Source organism: Rattus norvegicus, chromosome 19 (genome assembly GCF_021556685.1).
Source record: "Rattus norvegicus strain SHRSP/BbbUtx chromosome 19, alternate assembly SHRSP_T2T, whole genome shotgun sequence".
NCBI classification, from domain to species: Eukaryota; Metazoa; Chordata; class Mammalia; order Rodentia; family Muridae; genus Rattus; species Rattus norvegicus.
The window spans coordinates 11,134,656-11,151,572 of NC_141552.1; the positions used below are offsets into that span (position 1 = coordinate 11,134,656).

Below are 16,917 nucleotides of genomic sequence, written 5' to 3' on the forward strand. Positions count from 1 at the left end.
ACTTTGTCCTTAGTGGGCCAGGCAGTGGCAGGGCGAGCTGGAGGTAGGATTGAGAAGGCAGAGGAGGAACTGCCCAGAATTCATTCTCAAGGTCTGTGTTCTCCACAACAGGAAACCCAGAATAGCAGATAAGCTGGGGGCAGGGGGTGGGGTGAGGTGGGGTGGGAGCTGATGTCACTGGTAAACAGAACTGGGACTCTTGGACTCCTGGATGTTCTGATACCTCAAGAGTATGTGGAGAAGGATGCTGGGTTCCAGCAGAGATGGGAGTATCTTCCCTTGGCAGCTATGTGTGGCTGATACAGAGGCACAGCTACATGGGCGCAGCCTGCATGTGTGGGCACAGCAGGTCATCGGCTTGTGGTGAGTCTGAAGTGGGTGGCACGGGACACCACAGAAGTGAGTCATGGACAGCACAGGACAGTCTGCCTCGAGGCCAGTTCTGGCTTCCCTATCTAAATTTCAGAGCCTTTAGTATCCCTCCTAAGTTATCTGGATTGGAATACTGCAAATGAAGACTACAGACAGGACGTGAGCAGGAAAGTGTAAAGTGTTTGCCTGTATCTGTCCTTCCCCAGAGAAACCTATAAAATGATTTTTGGGCCTAATTGTGTAATTAATCTGGAGGGGCTCCCTCTCCCCTCAGGATCTGATAGCCAGATCCCTCGAAAGTTAAGCTCTATGTCAAATTCAATCATCTAGGGTAACCATTGTTTGGGACAAGGGGACGATGTTCACTGGTGACAGTGTTATGTAGGGCTCAACAACACTATAGGAGAAGCAGTTTGAAGAAGGGCCCATGAGCTGCTTGCCTGGGTAGCCCCAGGTCTTCACCTGCCCTGAGAGGAGATGGGCATTCAGCAGAGACCTTGGACCTCTAAAACTCTAGGCAAAGCCACCGAGAATTAAAGAGATTCCACACAGGGGCTCACGAATGTCTGGGCTGCGAACCTGTTCCTCTCTGTTGAGGTGGCGCTGAGTGTGGCCTCTACCCTCTGTGGTTTGTTTCTACAGTCTATTCCCTCCACCAGAACGCCCATGCAGGCGCCCTCTTGTATCCAATAAGCCAGGCACATAGTAAGTGATAAATAAACACTAACTGAGTACATTTGGTAAAGAAAGGTTGAAAAACACTGAACCCTGGCTTAGGAAACTTTGGATTCCTATCACAAGTCTATGGAATGAAGGAGCTGCCCTAGACAGAGGCCATAGCTTCTTCAGCTTGAGGCCTAATCCACTCAGGCAGAGAAGACACAGAGGAGAAGCTTAATATTAAACAGCAACTCTCAAGGAGGGCGTAGTGGGAGGGTCAGAGGGAGAGCAGAAGCCACAGCAGGCCGCTCTGAATTTAGTCATTTTGGAGCATCTCTGAGGTTAATGTCTCCCGCCATTTTGACGTTACCCCTGTGTAAGTGCTTTAGGTGGCTGAGTGTCCGAGGAGCTCCCTGCTCCAGAGGCTTCGCCATCTGGACTCACACTCAAGCTCCACCCCCTTTTAAAAATTGGATAATTTTTTAATTTACATTTCAAATGTTATTTCCTTTCTCCCACCCAATCATTCATCCCTTCCCACCTCCCTGCCCTGACATTCCCTAAACTGGGGGATCCAGCCTTGGCAGGACCAAGGGCTTCTCTTCCCTCTGGTGTCCAACAAGGCCATCCTCTGCTACATATGTAGTTGGGTCTGTCCATGTGCACTCTTTGGATGGTGATTTAGTCCCTGAGAGCTCTGGTTGGTTGATATTCTTGTTCTTATGGGGTTGCAAGCCCCTTAAGTTCCTTCAATCCTTTCTCTAACTGCTCCAATGGGGACCCCATTCTCAGTTTAATGGTTTGCTGCTAGCATTCGCCTCTGTGTTTGTCATGCTCTGGCTGAGCCTCTCAGGAGACAGCTATATTAGGCTCCTGTCAGCGTGTACTTCTTGGCATCAGCAATATTAGAGGATAAGCCATTGGTGTTCTGTTCAGGAAATTTTCCCCAGTGCCCATGTGATCGAGACTCTTCCCCACATTTTCTTCTATTAGTTTGAGTGTATCTGGTTTGATGTGGAGGTCCTTGATCCACTTGGACTTGAGCTTTGTACAGGGCAATAAGAATGGATAGATTTGCATTCTTCTGCGTGCTGACCTCCAGTTGAACCAGCATCATTTGTTGAAAATGCTATCTTTTTTCCACTAGATGGTTTTAGCTCCTTTGTCAAAGATCAAGTGACCATAGGTGTGTGGGTTCATTTCTGGGTCTTCAATTCTATCCCACTACCTGCCTGTCTCTGTACCAATACCATACCATTTTTATCACTATTGCTCTAAAGTTGGAATTTTGATGGGGATTGCATTGAATCTGTAGACTTGCTTATGCTCTAAGATCAAGAATCGACAAATGGGACTTCATAAAATTGCAAAGCTTCTGTAAGGCAAAGGATACTGTCACTAAGACAAGATGGCAACCTACAGATTGCTTCTCTCTTCTCCTCCTTAGGATCTGTCACTCAGAAAATGACTAGGGGTGGTTCCTCAGGCGTACCTGTGACACTCTGCGAGGGTGGACACTGGTGGAGCCTGGTTCAGCAAATGCCTCTCATCTCCTTCAACACCTAGCTTTCCTCTGACATCTCATTGGGCTCGGAATCTCAGAATTGGTTGGTGGATGGGTTTCTGTGTGTCAGCCTTGAAAGGACGAAGAAGGCAGAGTTTGCCTCTTCCTGATGTAGTGTACTGGAGCCATGGCTAGAGCTGGCCCACTGAAAGCAAGGTGAAATCACATAATAGCCATGGCAGGCTACCTGGGACTCTTGGCAGCCCCTATCGACTGACTTCATCCTGACTGGCCATAGAAGTTCCATCCCAGGCCACAGAAGTTCCTGGGACAGCCAAGGGGTCAGGGGCCAGTTGTGTCCAAAGCACCTTCAGAGTTACACCCAGTACACAATCCCTACATTCAGGGCACCGTGAGTCACAGAGAAGAGAAGGCAGGCAAAACACCCATACATATAAAACACAAAATTTAAAATTTCTCAGAAAGAAAGAAAGAAAGAAAAGAAGGAAGGAAGGAAGAAAGAAAGAAAGGATGCTGCCTGAATTTCCTCATACAGGTTGGGAAACTGAGACACAGGAAGGAGTTACTTGGCTCGAGGTTCTGGGACACTGGTATTTTAGCCGGTGGAACTCAGAGGAATGTAGGTAGGAACAAGCTCAGATCCACGAGGAGCTGGGGGAGAAGGAGGAAGAGGTGGTAGAGATTCTTCAGGAAAAAGCTAATGCCCGAACTACACAGGGATCCAGCAAACCCAGGAAGGTACAGAGTCCTTGAAAACAGAACACCGCAGGGGAGTCATGGAGCTGGAGGGAGACAATGTGAGGCTACCCACTGGTAGGACCCAAGGTTGGGGGCTCTCAGGGTCTCACGACTTCCTAGTCATACCTCCATGTGAGCCATCAACTCTGAGCAGTGCCTGGTTTGGAAATCAAGCCTTTCGCCATTACACTGCATCTTTACGCATAGGTGGGGACCAGCATAGCGGGTCTGGGAGTTCTCAATGAATTAGTGAAACCAGGTACTCAACACGCTGGTCCCTCATAGTAAGGCTTCACTATAGGTATAGCATAGAGCTCCATAGAGATGCTGCAGGGGCCAGTGAGAGCCAGATAGGCAATGGTTGATCCTGTGGCTCCCCGAGGAAAAACAACAAAGTGGGCAAAACTACCCTATGAAGCTGAGAGGCAAAAAAGGTCACCATCCACGCGCTTTGTGCAAACCTGCCCAGGGGACACAGGAAGTAGCGAGGGCCGCTCCAGTGAGCTTCTCAGCATTCCCCAGGAAGCATTCCAGTGGAAGACTAAGGAAGCTGAAGACTTGGGGAAGACTGAGGAAGCTTGTAATGAAAGAGAAATGAAAGCCAAGATCCCTTCCAAAGGGGAACAAAACCAAAACAAAAGCCCCTCGAGGTCCCCACATGTCTAAGAGGCCTTCTCTTGCCTTCTCTTCCAGGCATCACCCCAGATCAGAGGGAAACAGCTCTGCTTAGCCACCAGTCCTGTGGAGGAACGGGAGAGACATGGGATGACATGGCCGCAGAGGACAAGCGGCCTTAGGAGAAGATGGTGGCTAAGCGCAAGAAAAATTATAGGAGGGGTACTGCTGCCTCTGGATGAAAAGGGAGTCTGCGGCAGGGGAAAGGGGGAGCGGGGCTGCCACGCCTGCAAAGAGCAGGAAGAAGAGGGTGAGGAGGAAGACGATGAGTACGTCGGTTCTAGTTTTTCTTATCTACAAAGCATTCAACCCACTGTGTACATAACTCCATTTAAAGAAAATAGTTGGAGTGAGATGTTTTAAAACTGCACAGTGCTTCTTTGTCTGTAAACGCACCACCAAAGGGGCTGCCAGCCCTGCCCAGGCAGTGTTGCCAATGGCGCTGACCTTGTGTGGTACAGTCTGGGCTGTGAACTGTTACGGGGACTTCTGGTGCTGCACAGCACTGATTACTTACTTATCTATGGGCCAGTCGTTCTTTCTGTCCTCACTTGTCTTTGATATAGCTTATATGGAATAATTATTCTGTTAACTGAAGATCACTCTGTTTTTAAAAAGAAGGATGTGGCTGTTTTGTTGATGTTTTGAATAACTCTAAGAAAATATCATTCTTTTTAATTAAAAAGAAAATTCACTACGATAGCCACTGCCTTACAAATTACGCACACCTACAACTTTCCTGCCAAATCTTAGTAAACAACACCATAGCTTAGCTGTATTCTACATGGAAGGAAAGACAGCAAAGCAAATGCAGCTGGGGTCTGGCTAAAAATAACTCCTCAAAACAACAGTGTCCAACAACTAAAAACATTAACTATCCGTCTCCCCTCTTCCAACACACTGCACACAATTCCCAGATTCTGCTCTAAGTGCTTACTGTGTCAATACAGAGAGCCCCATTTCTACCCATCTTATCCCCAGGGCACTGAGACCAAGGTCCAGGAGAACAAAGGGCCCAGAGGATGGGGCTGAATCCTCACTAGAAAGCTGTCACTGGTATATGCTCATGGAAGTCTGTCAAGGCTGAGGCCGAGGGAATGGTGCAACAAAGGCAGAATCAGATCCGGTGTAGTGCTCCAGTGTGGGCCCCAGCTCTGCTGTCTGGACCACTGAGCTCTTGCTCTGTTCCTTGTCTGCCAAGTCAGTTGTTCTCACACAATCTGGGCTAACAGTGGATAGAGCACTTGGGAACCCAAGGGGTTCGGGCCTTGCACTGGCTGGAGAGAGGTGAGACTGGCCGGTTGGGAGAAGGCAGGGCAACACTAGTATGTCAGGGAACTGGGGCCTAAAACTAGAACTGTGCTTTGCTACAACACTGAAATCAGCAGGAGACAAGTCAAACTCACTTGTAAAATCATATTTAAGAAAAATTCCTCTTGTTATTGGTTCAGTTGGCATCTCTGAAGGGGGCTACAGAAAAGGCTGGTGGTCTCGAGCTCCTGGGCTCGGGTAATCCACCTACCTTAGCACCCCATGTCGGGGGCTTCAAGGACACTACCACCCGCAAAACCAAGTTCCAAGTTCTCCCTTACTTTTCAGGGACAAGCTCAAAGGCATCAACCCATTTTGAGGATGAGAATAATTGTGGTCACACAGGCACAGCAGACAAGTTTCCCAACCTTAATTCCTTTCTGTTCTGTTGTCTGAGTTTTTGTTCGATCCGAGTCATCGTGTTCCTGAGATACCTCATTTGTCAACACACTGTGAGGGAGCTGGAGGTAGGTGGTCTTAGATTTCCATCCCAACTCTGCTGCAGACTGTGGGGCTCCCCAGATGTCACCATTCCCACTGTGAGACCCCACCTTCTCTAGGTGCTATGAGCCCTAAAGGAACAGAAGCCACTGAAGACAGTAGAGCCTGAGGGGCAGTCGGTGGGCAGCAGCTGCTCTGTGCTGTACCGATAGCTAAAGGAGCTGGGCTGGCACCAGGTGCGTACTTAGGCGGCCACTTTTGGGAGGAGAGGAAGGCCTAAGTCTCATAAAGCTTAGTCTCTCTTTCTCTGTCTCTCTCTCCCTCTCTCTCCCCACTTCCCCTCCCTCACCCTTCCCCCAGGAGCTACACACGCAGTCACATATGGGGTGGGCACATGTACACATGTATACTCATGCTCACCCGATTTTCATTTGGGGGCTTGTAAATCCCAGGTTAGACCCATCCTGCTCGATTATAAAGCATGGGCATCTGAAAGGTTTCTGGGCTTGGGCGAATGCTCTCTCCTCAGGTAATCTGTGCTGATTTCCCCCAGCAGGGCCATAAACCTGGCCTGTGTACCAACTGATTTCCATCCTGCCCTTTCCCCACCTGCTGCTCTGGGCAGAGAGGGGCCCTCGGCTACAGCCCTGTGCACAGTGTGCCCAGTGTCAGGTCTACACAAGTCAGGTGCAGTGCGGCTTGGAGGTTACAGCGTATAGAAAGAGGCATTCAAAAAACCCCAAGTTACTTGATGTATCAAGTCCATAGCTCATTATAGAAAGTAATTCAGGGACAAGAGAGAGGGAGTAAGTGTCGCAGAGACCAGGGCAGAAAGTACAGGCCCCTTCGGGTTGTGCTCAGCCAATGCTTGGCAGCCACAGCTCTGCCAGTCACATGCAGCATCACGCCAGCTCCTTCTGAAAGGGCTTTTCAGTGGATCCCGTGCACTGGTTCAGAGGAAGCACAGCTCAGGCCCCAACTCCCCAGAGCACGGCTTGCGTCATAAGCAAAAAAAAAAAAAAAAAAAAAAAAAAAAAAAAAAAATCCCCGAAGCGGCAGCTCTGGGAAGGCGGATGCTAGGGCTGGGGACGGCACCTGTACAGCAAGGATGAGAACGTTTACCAGGGCTGTGGGCTCTCACTTGGCCTGCAGAGCCCAGTGCTGGCTCTGCCAGCTATCGCTGTGTCACATGGATATGTCACTCAATCCATGACAGGGGTGGATACGGTGAGTGTCGCCAGCACCCAAGACCTCTCTGTCCCTGTGTCAGAAGGTCTGCTCCTGTGAGATGCCGCAGACCCTCACGTTCTCAATACATTTCACGTAACTAACTCACTTTTAACCAAGTTAAAGCCCATACGCTGGCCTTCCTTTCAGGATGCCACAATTATTATTCCTTGGATTCACACTAAGATAAACATATGGCTATTAAATGGAGCCTGTTGGCTGGGATAAATCCAGAAACAGGGTCCCTGGCACAGCGCCGGCATGTACATGCTCAGTGTGTAGGCGTTGCCGAGGCTGTCACCGGTGCCCTGGCACGCTGGCGATCTTACGGCTCTCTGCAGTTACCTATCCTGGCCCGGCCTCCTAACCCCTCCTTCACTGCCCCCTCCTCACCTCACCTCTTGTTTGACTGATGGGAAGAGCACCCCACACACTGACTCTCGTTGCTTTTAAATTCTGTATAGAGCAGGAGCACAGCCTCCGCCCGGTCCTGCTCAGCTGCACACATCTTTCCTCTCTTCACACCTCCCTCTCCCCCAGTGTGGCAAAACTGAAATGTCTAAGGAGGGGGGAGCACTCCATCCAGCACTGCCTGGTTATTTTTCAATTCTGCCTTGCTGACTAACACAGCATTTCCTAATTACAACTCTACTAGGAAGCTGTGCAGTTTCATTAAAAAAAAAAAAAAAAAAAGCCAACACCCAAATTCAGACTTTGCAAAAATTCTCACCTTCTAAACACAAACAAACAGATACACAAACAAGCCAATCAAGCAAGCAGGTGTGTGTTGCCCAAGACATCCGTGCAGCTAAGGTCGTGAGATGCTGGGCAGGGTGGCTGGCCACCAACCCATGGCTGTGCTGAAGATTCTTGAGGTGGCTGTGTAGATGAGGAGACAAGGCAGGATGTGGGTACTTTGCAAGGTGTGGGGCTCTGCCACTGGTATCTGAGGTAAGAGGTCACAAGTTTGGGACACAGTGGAGCATAGAGGGAGGTGAGTTGTACCTGAGCCACCTTGGGCTTTGTCCTTAGTGCCACTAGCTGAGGGTTAAAAGGTGTCGTGGGCAGATGTTTCTTCTTCCAGGGGTACTAGGACTTTAACCAGAGCTCCAGAACCCTACGGGCTGAGAAAAGACAAAGGGCTCTATTTACGTAGGGACTTTCATGGGCAGAAGTTTTGAGTTTCTTAGATGATGCACATCACTTCCAGAAAATTGAGGGTCGCCCCTTCTATTCCTAGGGGAGGAAATGGTACCCCAGAGCCAACTCAAGACACCAGTGTGGAGCTCCAGTCTGCTCTGACCACAGGCCAGTTCCATATCCAGAAATGGCTGAAATAGCTAGGTGTACTGCTAGGGACAGGGTGGCTCCCCAGCCCCACCCACCTGCGCCTTGCTGTTGGCTCTCAGCAGAGCCACTGGCTGAGGGCCAGCGTGGCAGGTTCTTGGGCCAAGGAACCATCTGGTAGGAGGCACCCTCTGAAGCCACGCTCTGTGGCCTCGGCATCTGCCCATGCTTTTGTGTAGGGTGGGAAGCAGCCAGAGCCCAGCCACACTGCTGCAGACGAGGAGGGGACCAGTGAGCGGCTTTTGTACCCCTGTTCACGCAGGCAGGCGTCCTTGAACACAGCCTTGTTGTGGGCACTAGAGCTTGCCTCTGCATGGGAAATAAACACTGTTCCCTTCAAATCTGAAGGACTTTGTTTAGCTGAGCTCAATTCCGGAGACTGTTACCCTGGCAACGAATCTTTGGGGGATTTGCATCTCATGCATCACAACGGAGGAAGAGCCTTTCAGCAAGTAAGGAGGGCACAAAGACCACAACACAAAACCGTTCCCCTATCCCGGGAACACTGCAACAAAACAAAAAACCAGAATCGAGAACAAAAATCTCCCACAGCCTATTTGGCCCGGGCTGGCAATTAGCCAGAGAGGAATTCAAACTTAATCAAACTTTCATGTCTCCTTGTCAAGCTCAGGAAATCGGTAATTGGCTTTATAATTGAATTTTCTGATCACGTATGGAAGGACTGGACCCTGCCAAAGGCAAAGGAGTGGCCTGTCCCCAGTAAGGACAGCCAGCGAGGCCCAATGAAGACTCTAGAAGGTAGGCAGAAGGACCTTCTGGCTGGCTAAGATGAGAGCCTGGTATTTATACTCAGAGGTGAGACCATTCACAGCCAAGCCTTGCCCTTGCAAAGTGGTCTCCCCTGAACACCTACCCAGGAGCCCCGACTTTCCAGTTTAGAAAGGCAGCTGTTGGTAACTGCAGCAGCAACACACAGGGTAGACAGTAGGGAAGTGGAGGCAGGGGGATCATGCTGGTCACAAGGAGAGGAAGTCTGGGTCCTCAGGGGAAGAGGCTGGCTCAGGAGCCTTTCGGGACCAGGAAGTGGGATGGACGTAGAAGCGAGGCCAAGGTTTCACTTACACAAGGGAAGGAAGCTGGTGCTTTCTCTATCCTGAGGGAGACAGACAGACAGACGGAGCTCAGGGTGTGCAGCCTGGAGTACTGATAGCCTTAGCGACAGGGTATCACCAGCCATCTCAGCTCTGCCGTACTGTGTTAGGTGCTGGATACCATCTCATGTCACCTTCACAGCAGCCCAGAGAGGCCGGTGACTAACATCCCCATTTTAGACTTCATAAAAATAAGGCTCAGAGGGCAGAGGCGATGTCCTGAGAGCTGGGGTGTGGACTGTCTGTGACACTCCTTGACCAGCAGATACTCCCCACAACACTCAAAAGCAGGGAGGGGGTGGAGGAGAAGTGTGACAGTTGGCAATTCAGCATTTAACAACTTAATGTATTCAAAAACATTTCCTTTCCTAAAGGCAATCTATAGTCTGTATATAGTTGACAAAGAAATGGCTGAGAAGATAGCTCAGTCAGTCAAGCGGCCTGTGGCTGAGACTGGGGACTTGATTTTGAGCCTGAGATCCACACAGTAGAAGGAGAGACCTGACCCCTGCAAGTGCCCTCTGCCCCCCACGTCAGTGCACCATGGCACTACTGCCCCCAGATAATTATTAAATGTTAAACATCCTTGTATAATTCATTAATAAAACTCTCACAATGGTGGGAAAAGTCAAAACGGATACCTTACAACAGAACGACCAAAAGGCACATTAAAAGGTGTTAAATTTCTCAAGTCATCAGGGAATAGAAAAACAAAATGAAAGAGAATTAACAATCCAAATGCCAGTGGGAGTCTCTCAGATGGAGCCTTATACATTTCTGGTGTAGCCATTCTGGAAAAGGTTTTCGGTATATTATATGACTGCCATGCTCTGTCCTATGACCCAGCAATCCATTCCTACGTAGGTATCAGGACAAATGAAAGCAGAGAGCCGCATAAAAACTTGCACAAGAGTGTTCCAGCGGCATGGGAAGCGTGAGGCTCAGAGACAGGCGGGGCACTCCTAGAGTGGCTTCCTAAATTACTGCCAGCCAGAGGAGCAGGAGGACTGTGGCTGACGTGGCCAGGGAAGTAGCTTTTCTTTGCTCATTGATAAGCTGGTAGTAACAACACGTTTCATAGGATCGCTGGCACAATTAAATGATGCAATACAGTGTTCTCTAATAATCCAAGTATCTACCCGGCACAGAACACATGGTCCATGCCAGGTTCTACTGTCTATCATGTGACACACTTGTCCTGTGGTGGGAGCACGTGCTACAGAGAAGGAAGCACACACTGGGACTACACATTGTACATGCTGGTCTTGCATTTCAGCCTTTTAAGCCCATACAATGTCCCCCAACTTGCCACTCATGTACCACTTTAATTCACACATATCTGTATAGCCTAGAAATTAATCTCATATTAGTATATGTGAACTTTTATGTTGGATATGTTGGTGATTTATTTAAAAAAATAGCAAAAGTTTAAAAGGCTGACCCATTTACCACTGAAACTGTAACTCACCAGTATATATGCCAGGCCAGAAAGCTGCTGTTACCACTGGGAGATGTTTGTCTGTTAGCACACAGACAAGAAGGAAGGCTCCAGGCTACCCGTGTGGCACACCCTGCCCAGGATCGGCACTTTTAGAACTGGCTATGCTCAGCCACAGCAATGGCTGACAAGGTGAGTCAGCTTCACTTCTAGTCACACAAAGGGTGAAGCTCTCGGAGTCATCCAGGCTAAGTACCGACTTCGAGCCAAGAGAACGGGACTCTAACTATACCGGAGGCAGTTCTTCCGTGAGTTAGCTGCAATTTGGTTAAAATACAACACCAGAGAGACCTGCCTACTGATAAGAGCGTGCTGTCTTTTTTTCCTTGGGGGACAACTGGCCATTTCCCAGGCTCCTCTGAAAAGTGTGACCTCGTCGAGACTAAGTTTTGGCCAAAGGAATGTCTCCTGGTTTAGACACATGCCTTGTAACCTTCCCTGTCTGCTGGCCCATGTCAGGAGTCCCACAGAGGGGCAGCAAAGCCACTACCCACAGAGGTGCTGGCTACCGCCAACACGGAACAGTGTCCTCCCACCATTGAGTGTCCACACTTTCACACTGGACGGCCATGGCGGGAGGGGAGAGAATTTACTTTTATATCAAGACCAGGGCTTAAATCTAGGAAAAAAGAGATCCAGTCCTCAGAGGGATCCCCACAGGGCCATGTGACAGGTAAAATCTCCCATAATCCCAACTTTCCACGCATCCCACCTCTTCTCAGGCCCAGGTCTGGGAGGACTGGACTTATCTGGATGTCCAAGACTCCTGACACCAATGCCTGCAGCGGAGCCAGTCAGCTGGAGGTTGCTTCTGGAGAAAGGAGCACCTGAGGTGCATCTAGAGCTGTCGTCTGAGAGGACAGGTCAGATCAGAGACTGCAGGAGGCGGCTCTTTCCTGAGCTGAACTGGAACAGGAGCAGGAGGGATCTGCTAATTGTGCAGAATGGGTTGGAGAAGTGGACACTGATGAGGGGAAGCAGCTTAAAAATAACTGCAGACCGCTCCCCTCCTAATTCTAATTAGAGTCATGTGGCCTGTGTCTGTTCCACAGACAATGTTCTCTCTCTAACACACACACACACACACACTTGCAGGGGGGGGGGGAGATCCTGAAGGAAATAGCTCCCAGATATTTGAGTGTAGGGAACCAGGAAAAAGCTTCCAAAGGAGGTGACTGCAGAGCCAGGGTTCATGGCTGGAAGGTTAAGAGGAGGCAGCACAGACAAAAGCCCCAAGGCCAAGGCCTAAGTCTCAGAAGAACCTGTGAGGAACTGCAGAGGGGATGGATGCTGGATATACAATTTGCAGTTCATTTTGGCTGCTGTATGGAACAGATTCCAGCCTTTGGACTGGGTTCTGGGGAGGCAGTGGGAGTCTGGGGTCCTGGCCTGAGCAGAGATATCTGGTGGCATCATCTCATTTCCATCCGATGAGCTCCACGTGCCCTAATGGTGCCACAGAACACTTGTCCATGTGCTTGGCATCGGAGGTGTGGGCTGATCAATAAGCTATATGCAAATTGCTTGTGACATTGCCCTCCCCCAGTTGCCCAAAGGCTCCCTGGTCTTGGCACTCTCCATTCTGAGCCTGCTTCACAAGTTCGCCATCTTATTCATCAAGCAGAGTCCCTGAAAACCACCTCCCGCTCTCATACCCAGGGGCTGTGTCTGATTGGAGTGCAACTGGCAGCCGGGATGGCCCTTCTCGTCTGCCTGCATCCCCAAGGCACGGCTGCCCTTGACGAAAAGACGGTGACGGCAACGTCGATGTGTTCTGTTGCCTGTCTTGGTGGCTCTAACCCATGGGTCAGACTTAAGTACAGAAAGGTAGAAGACAAATCTGGAAGTCTTGGGCATGCTCTAAGCTGGTGATTGAGAGTGAATAGAGGCTCTGGAATGGCTCCGGGAACTTGGCCTTTTGTAAAAGAAATTTATGAATGTCTGCCTTCATAAACTATCGGGAAATGCAGAAAGAGGCCAGCCAGTCCTGTCAGGGAGGCATCTTCCCACAGGTCAAAGAGACTGCAGAGTCAGTACCCTGATCAGACAAATGTGGGTGTTACCTGGGAAGCTTTGACTTCATTTCTTAAAGATTTATTTATTTTATGCATGTGAGTACACTGTCGCTGTCTTCAGACACACCAGAAGAGGGCACTGGATCCCATCACAGATGTTATGAGCCACCATGTGGTTGCTGGGAAATGAACTCAGGACCTCTGGAAGAGCAGTCAGTGCTCTTAACCCCTGAGCCACCTCTCCAGCCCACAACTTCATTTCTTATGCAAATCCTTCCCTCAACCATCTCTGGCTGTTGCTACCTCTCTCCTCAGAAGCCACGTTGAGTTCTGTAGAGGAGGACCTTCGCGTCTTGTGCGCCTGTGCTCTAGCACTTAGTAAACCTGCTGCGTTCTTTCCTCATCTGTTGTTGGTTTATGTCATTCGCTAAATGGTCAAATCCCCAGAGGAAAAGCATTGAGTCTCAGCTTCCTTACAGTAGCCACATGAGTCCCCCCAGCCTCCCTTGGGCAAGGACCACACCTTTCCTACAGGCCCTTCTCTGGTACCACAGTGCTACACACACTGGGTGTTCAAAGGGCTCCCTTCCCGGTGGCTGCCCTGTCAGGAGTACCTGCTCGTTCCCTGGGAGAAAGTCTTCAGTTTACCATGTGCCCTGCATTTGGAGCTTGGGGTTTCTTTCCCTTTTGGATACAAAGGCAGAGCCTTAGACTTAGCTGGCACCTAAACTCAGCCATGAGTTCTGCTGGGAGAATTGATAGAACTTTTAGGACTTCTTTCTGTCCCTGCTGTGGGAGTAGGTGAAGAAGGGGGGCAAAACCTTAGATCTGGTTCCTGAGTTTTTAACATAAAAACGCCAGAGGGTACAGGGTGAGGACACGTACGTCTTTAGTTGAACAGATTGGGGTGGGGCGGGGAAGGGATGGGGAACAGAGCTGGGCCTTGGGGTCAGTGTACTTCTTGTCGTTTGAGCTCAGGCTTGGCATACGTCTAGGCCAGGATGAACAACACCAGACCAGAGCCCAGGGTCTTCTCTTCTGAGTATTTTGAGGTCCCAGGCATCCTGTGCTCCTGACAAACACCAGCAGGTCCCAGGGAGACCTGGCATGGCAGTGCATGCCTGCAATTCCAGACGTGGGAGGCTAAGGCAGAAGGACTTTTAAGTTTGAGGTGATCAAAGTGTACACTATGAAACCTTATCTTTAAAAAAGAAGAAAAGAAGAAAAAAAAATCACATCTAGGGGACACTACAATTTATACTGGTGCTCTCACCACCAGGGTTGGTGGTTTAAGAGATAGGGTTTGTTTTCCAATTCCTTCCCAACTCCCTAGCAAACACATATATCCTACTTATCTTTAAGAAACCAGGCACCATACAGAGGCCAGGCTTGGCTCTTCTCCAATAGCTTGGAGGCTTCTGGGCCTAGGGATCCTGGTTCCAAGGACATGCTCAGGTTCATGGTCCTTGCATGGCCATGATGGAGACACTAGGGCAGTCTTGTTCCTTTCACCCAGGCTGGCAGAACTCTAGGAATGGAGGTGGGATGAAGGGTTATTGCTCTATGGGCATCCTGGCCTCATCTGTCAGAGGCTAGGCAGACCATGGCTGGTGCTGTGACAGTGGCTGAGGATGGCTGTTTCCTCATTTCCGTGTTTGATGATTCTTGGCTGTGAGGGGCACAGTCTAGTGCCTGGGCTAAGACTGTGGCTGCTCAGGTGGGGATGGATTACCTCCTCACTGATGGTGAGCCGTATGCCTGGGTTTAGCTGCTGACTAGTATTTCTAAACCACAGACTTGTGACAGGACCATAAACAAGCAACTGGCATATTGCTTGTTTATGGTCCTGTCAACAAGCATACTACTCTTACAGAGGCAAAAGAGAGGGCGTGAATGAATTAATATATGGAAAATGCTAGAAACAAGGCCAGGTACGTGGGTGTTCAGTTCCCTTTTGCTATTCCTTGGGGCAAGCAAAGTGCAAGGGAGGCCCTAAGTCTTACGTAGTTTCCAACCATGCTGAAGGGTGATGGCAGGAGAGATTATGGCTGAACCTGGGCTTCTTAACCATAGGCTGATCAGTTCACTACAGCTTATGCTGTGGGACAAAGGAAACAAAGATAAGTGGCTGCCAGTGACCCTGGAGGGGGCTTGGAGATGCCAATGCCATAGAGCAGGCATCACAGGAGTGTGGGAGGTTCTTGCTCCCCATTAGAGCTGGGGAGAGGCTCAAAGGCAGGAAAGTCTCTGGTTTTCATCCCAGCTCTGCTGTCACCTGACATTACTAATCTGAGTGAATCTCTTTACATTGTGCCTCTGACATGTCCTTATGTGAAAGGAGGGACCTGGCTACAAGAGTTATTCAAAACACAAGGTGTGGGAAACATGGTGTCGTACATCAACAGGCCTCCTTGCTATGGAATTCTGTGTGCTTACCACAGGGAATGTATGCTGTGGTCTCCACAGACAGATGCAGTTTCTGTCCTCTGACTGGCTCCATGAGAGGTGAGACAATAGGAAGTCTGCCTCAGCCAGGCCACAGACTCACAGCAGCATGCTGTTCTTGATTCTCCAATGGGGCTGCCACAGACAGCGGGGGTGGGGTGGGGTGGGGTGGGGTCGGGGTTGCCCATCAAGGCAGGAGCTTCGCTGAAGCTCACTTGAGCAGGCGGGAGAAGTGCTGAGTCTGAGGTGAGCAGTTAAGGACAGGCTCTTGGGAAAAGCCACTGAGGTACTAGTTAGCCAAAGCAAGGCCCTTGCCCTGCCAGGAGGCTGCCCTTCAGTGGCCAATGAGGGAAAAGAACCTGACATTGTTGGCCAGGAGAGATTCAAGGGTCTTGGATTAAAGTCTGAAGCAAACATCTGAGACCTTACCCAACAGGAAGACCTGCCACTTTGCCACATACTAAGTCATCTCTCTACAACACTGCTTGTCCCTGGGTCTTCCCTTAACACAGATGCCACATGGCCTACTCTTTGGATTCTGTACTCCCTGGCCTAGCAATGCAAGGCCTTCTACAGGCTAGTGCCCCTCTTCCTGGGAGGAGGACACAATGTATGACCTGTTCCCTATCCTCACTGACGGGTGGTCCATGCCATCCTGCCAGAGACATACTGATATTATTGACATTTTACTAATAAAGTAACAGGTCTAGGGTAACCTTTGCCTGGGGTCAAAGCTAATAAATGGGGAGCCTCATGCACCCTTGGCCCTGTCTGGCGGCAAAGGCTCGGCTCCGTGGTTCTCCATGAGAAGATACCCTATGGTGACCTCGGTGCTAGGTTCTGTTACGCCTGGACTTGGTCCCAGGAGGGAAGTGTCAAGGAGAACATCATCAGGTCCACAAACATGGACAGAAAAGAGACTGAACACCCTGGCAAGAGCCTTGGCCTACAGGTTCACTGTTCCCAGACAGACACCTTGGTCTCAGAGAGCCACCTTTCTATTCCTTAGGCAGTTGTCATCAGGGGAACCAGCTGGTTTGGGCTCTGTGTGGCAGGTGGGGGTTGCTGTGGGAAGTGCAGCAGGAAGCAGCGAGGAAGACAGAAAGCAGGAAAAGCATCAGGACCCACAGAGCTGGAAGAGAGACTGAGTTCAGCACTGAGCTATTTTAGGTCTGCCCTGGGGATCTCAGGCCAGAGATCTTGGGGGAGGGGAATTTGTCTGTGCAAATGATCCTGGTCCACATGTCCTCAGGAATCCATGGTTGCTTCTGGGCTGCGGAGGAAGGGAAGAGAAGAGCCCAGCCTGCTAGCACATTAGCTCAGTGACACAGCTTGCTGTGTGGGCCAAGGGGCTGTGGGCACCTTTGCCACTGTAGCATTTGCTCGAGCTTTTTTCTTGAAAGAACTGACTTTTGGTTATTTACCACAGATATGTGATCTTTCCTGATTTACAGAGGAGGGGACTGAGGCCAGGGGTGGGGCTGAGTCAAGTAGGCACTGAGGAGAGGAGGCAGCAGCATTTTGGCTGCAAAACCTGGAAGTGGTTTCTCC

At 50.0% G+C, this 16,917-nt stretch overlaps 1 protein-coding gene and 1 long non-coding RNA gene across 7 annotated transcripts in view; one reads left to right on the top strand and one right to left on the bottom strand.

The window, feature by feature from the left end:
* Positions 1 to 16,917, bottom strand: part of Gnao1 (G protein subunit alpha o1) — a 158,855-nt gene that overhangs the window by 40,457 nt on the left and 101,481 nt on the right.
* LOC134483691 (uncharacterized) lies at positions 16 to 4,672 on the top strand. 2 transcript variants are annotated; one of them, XR_015643760.1, is made up of 2 exons: positions 16 to 363; positions 3,989 to 4,672. It is a non-coding gene; the product is annotated as an uncharacterized LOC134483691 (long non-coding RNA). The 2 variants fall into 2 exon arrangements; XR_015643761.1 differs by having other exon boundaries at positions 17 to 91.